A 5,063-nucleotide genomic window follows, 5' to 3' on the forward strand; every position below is an offset into this window, starting at 1 on the left:
ATTTTAGAGCGTCATTTACTTGCAAAGTTAATTCTGACGCACAAAACTGATTAAACCTCTTCCCACGTATATGCATCTTCACATTAAGATAGGCCTACTGAAGAATACTCAGTATTGTAGAACACTCAGTATTATGTCGTTTACTGAAAGTGAACTACACTTCTCGAAAAATCGCTATATACACACACAAAGAAAAGAAATAACACGTAGGCGACTATTCATTAAGAGCATCGGTGAGGTCCGTTGGAGCTGGTCGTAGCTCAGCGAGAAACTGGCTGTACTGCTGCTGCGGTGGTCTTATAACGCCGGTGGAGGTCGGCGGAGTACTCGAACTTTCCCTGTGTCTGTAAGGCGACCTCTGCTGAAAAAGTTCTGCAAGTTCTGTTTATTTTTAAGAATTGTTTTTCTCTTGGTAGCGCCTGAAAGTGCTTGTGTATGTTATATGGTACACAGCGGTGTATTGAGTGTAGTCTGCCTGGCAGGGGCCATCTGTGGCAGACGTAACATCTACAACATAGGCTCCGCCCATTTCCGTTGTTATCATATCATTAGAATCGCTTTTTCTGTCTTTTGCTTGTACTATCTACTACAACGAATATTAACAGCTTACCAAACGGGAAGAACGATTGTACTATCCGTGGTTGTTATCATTCGGTAGGAAAGAAAATATAACAACATTTGGATGCCGTTTGGACGCATTTCAGTACCGTAGTTCACGTTGCCTCGTTGATCGCAAGCGCATCGGAAAGGCGCGAATGCTACAATAATCTCTTTACTACATTTTGATGACTGTGTACCTGGATCGGAGAGCGCTGTCTTGTATGAACGTTGCAGCAACGCCCACAGACATGGACGTCGGAAGAAACATTGCTTCATAATTCGGAATCACAAAGGCACTGCCTCATCGTGCAGTAAAAATGTTCATTCTAACAACTTCCAGACAAATGGCAATATTGTTAATTTTATGGAACCTTAGCCAATATACTCCCAAAATTATGAAGTAATCAGCAGTAGCAGCAGCATAGTACAATTTAAGGAGAAGAGTATGTTGTAGATTTTGAGTTTGTTGATAAATATTTTGGATACCAGTCTCTGCGTTTTGATACGCGAATCCTGTTCGGGATGTTGACATAATCCGCTCCGTCCTATAGAGAGTTACTAGTCAAATTCATCTACAACGCAATTCATATGGATGTGAATAGAACTTATGTATAAGGAATGCCGTCTGCTCGTGTGTGACGGCTGTTTGCTACCCTGCTCCTGCCATCTGTTGACGATGTTTTGCGCTAAAGCAGGCTGGCCGCAGCCATTGCCAGCAACTCCTGCCGTCTACCGGCTGCTGCTGACACTACTTGCTCCGAGCCGTCGCCTCCGGTGCTGAAGTATCTCCAACTGTTCCCCACTCGCAGCGCTACTGTCGTCTTGTTTACCAACATCGTTCGGCTACAGAAGACACGCTTTTTTAAGGACATAAATAGGACAAATTGCATTCTTGTACTGAAACACATGCATCTCCAAACATATTACAGCTAAAATTGTAAAACTTGAGGCTGTTATGTACAACATAATACTTAATATCCTGTGCAATTTTCGTTAGAAAATGCCCATCGACATTTTATATGGATTTGAACTTTTAATTACCATTGTGAGATCTGAGTTTCTCGTGGCGTATATAACTTTCAAATAATTTCCGGGAATTCAGTCAGGTAACACTTTCATCGACCGCCGATATTTCAGTGGGAGAAAGATAACACACACACTTAGCACTTGTGCCACCAAAGATGACCAAAGTCAGAGCTATAGACAGTGAGACTACGAATTCTCAGGTGAGGTACCATTGACTTTGTCCGTCTGTTTTTTGAGCCGGATTCCAAACAGAGTTTAAACAAAAACCTCCATTCCTGTTAACGTGGTTGCTCGCTAATTTAATCTCAACTGCCTCCTTACCAACACTGTCCCAACAGCTGGACGTGCATGCCAGTATCTCGGTGTTATTATATAACATGGGGTGACGAGTGTCCAAGCAATGTTCGGCAATAGCAGATCTCCTTGGCTGCTGACCTCCATCTAAAATTAGCGCGCATTTGAGTTCTGTTAAGGATGATCTTGGTCTGCAGAAGGCGGGTGTATGTCGTATTCCTTGTAGCTGCGGCATGGCATATATTGGTCAAACTATCAGGATCGTGGAGGACAGATGTACTGAGCATAAACGGCACACACGATTGCAGCAGCCAAGTAGATCTGCTATTGCCGAACATTGCTTGGATACTGGTCACCCCCATGTTATATAATAACACCGAGATATTGGCATATACGTCCAGCTATTGGGACAGTGTTATTAAGGAGGCAATTGAGGTTAAATTAGCGAGCAACCTCGTTAACAGGGACGGAGGTTTCTGTTTGGAATCCGGCTCTCTCCCTTGTCAAAAACAGAGGGACAGAGTCAATGCTACCTCACCTGCGAATTCATTGTCTCACTATCGATAGCTCTGACTTTGGTCATCTTTGGTGGCTCTAGTGTTCAATGTGTGTGTTATCTTTCCTGCTCCAGTCGTGAACCGAGGTTTTAAATTTGCATGTACGTCACCTGTCCGTTGCTGTTTGCCTTGAAAATGGCGGGGTGTACTCCCGCCGAAATATCGGCGGTCACTGAAAGTGTTACCTGGCTGTTTTCCCAGAAATTATTTGATAGTTTAATTACGATTGTTTACGTCTGCGTAAGTGGTGAATAAAGGGCGAGGCACAGATTTTTGCTTAATGCCATAGTTGCCTTGAAATTAATTTTTGCAATGTTTCCTTCTGCTGCTTGAGCTTTATACAGTCGCACGTCATCAGTGCTTCTGAATGCCGGTCGGTACAGTTGGACCTTCATGCTCTGTCCAGGTGGAGTTTAGTTTTAGTTTTTATAATAACCAGTACACTAGCACGTTTAATAATTTCACACACGATTTTCTCGAAAAGGATTGAGAGTTGCGTCTTCCAGTTTACATTTGTTGAAGTCCTACTCGTCAGTATCAATCACATATGTATGGAAAGACTGGCAAGGCCGCCTTTTGAGCCATTCTCTGCATCCGTCGACGTGAGAGGCGCTGCAAAATAGTGCGGTACGGGCAGAGATCCTCTGTTCATCTGACGGGAACTGCTGTATCGTCTCGCCGCTTAACGCCTGCTGCTCAGGCAACCCTGCTAACTCTTCTGTAATGCGTGGGGCCTCTGTGCCCCGTGCGTACGATAGTAATGTCTGGTGGACGAGACGTGCTTTAATGACTAAAGAGATAGTATTAGCTCAAATATTAAGATGTTGCAGAAGGTATATATGAGTAAATTCGGCTTGGTAACACCCAATTCCAGGGGAACGAACTGCCTACTGGCTTGTCAGAAGAAGGAATGTAAATGGATGTGGAAGGTGTAGGATATCCACCATCACAGTTATTCTGAGAGAGCTCTGAACGTTTCAAGATGAAATAAGGCAGAAAGTACAGACGACGTTCCTTCGGAAATTCTATAATAGCTGAGGGAAGCGGCAACCAAACGTCTACTCAAGCTGTTGTGTAGAATCTATGAGACTGATGACATCCCGTCACACTTTCGGAAGAATATCATCCACACAGTTTAGAGGATAGCAAAACCTGATAAGAACGAGAACTATTGCACAATCAGCTTAACATACCGTGCATCCAAGTTGTCGGCATCAATAATGTACATGAAAACGGAAAAAGAAACATCTCTGAGGCAACCATCAGTTTGACATTAGGAAAGATAAAGGCACCAGAGAGGCAGTCCTGAAGTAGCGTTGGACGATGGAGACAAGAATTTAAAAAATCTAGAGGTATTATATGATCTGCCAACCTAGAAAGAGAGTTCAATAGTTTAAAATTGTGCGAAATGTTTCAAATTATCTTAAAAAAATGGCCAAATACGAGTACCGGTACCAATCGCGTTCTGAGGTGTCCGTACAAGCATAATTATGGATGTAGACATTTCATCCAACCCGGGCATTCTGAATCTCAACGACTTTTGCCAATTATAGATACCAGTATCGGCAATATACAGGTCCCCAGAATTCCAAGAATTGCGAAATTTTTCGAGGTTACACTTTTTGGCTAATTTCGCATTTGTCATGACAAAAAAAACGTTTGTTACGTGTGATATAATTAGGAATTAATGATTTTTCGGAATTTTCATTACTTATAGCGTGAAATCTTGTGTACTGGCAAATCTCATCATTCTAGGTCACGGGAGCATCAAAATATTTACTTTCTTATTTATTGCTTATTTAACCTGATCAGTTTACAGCATTAGGGCCCTCTCTTACATCTCTCCAGGAGTAACACATACCAAAGATATGACAAAATCGTACGATAATAACAATAATGGTAATAACTGACATACTAACTATAATAATTAAATGTGTGATGTAATTGTTGCATCTTTTGATTGCATTGAGTTAGGAACTTACCTTTTTTTACACAGCCAAGGGAGCAAGACCTCAGTGTGCGATGTAAATTTCTTGTTTAGACTTAACAGACGGACAAACAGTCACCGGGTAAAAAGTGAGACAGAAAAATATTTTTTCATGTAATGTAACTAAATTTTGCGTTTTCGAATTTTTCGTTCATTTTTACTGACAAACCTTACGCCTTGCTAAATTTCATGATTCTAGGTAAACGAGATATACCATACAGGTTTTGAGTTTGGGAGTACCAAATAATGTGGCATAAATGACTGTATCCTTTGACTGCGTAGACTTGGAAGCTTAAATTTTTTACTCCATCAAGGGAGTCAAGGGAGCAAAGGCTACAGTGCATGACATAAATGTCCACTTGATACGCATACTCGTTTCTGAGAAAAATAAAGCGTGCTAACCCTCATACGGACGAACCAAGAGTGATTCGGCAAGGGTCCGTTTTTACCGACTGAGGTGTAACATATAGGGCAAGGTAATATGCGATATGCTTAAGTGCGAGTAAAGGAAATCAAGAAAATCAATAAATAAGTTCTCGGATTAGAAAGGGTGTGAGACAAGTATGCTTTTTTTTTCGTCTACTGTTCAATCTTAGCAT

The sequence above is a fragment of the Schistocerca gregaria genome, chromosome 9 (genome assembly GCF_023897955.1).
Source record: "Schistocerca gregaria isolate iqSchGreg1 chromosome 9, iqSchGreg1.2, whole genome shotgun sequence".
Taxonomy (NCBI): domain Eukaryota; kingdom Metazoa; phylum Arthropoda; class Insecta; order Orthoptera; family Acrididae; genus Schistocerca; species Schistocerca gregaria.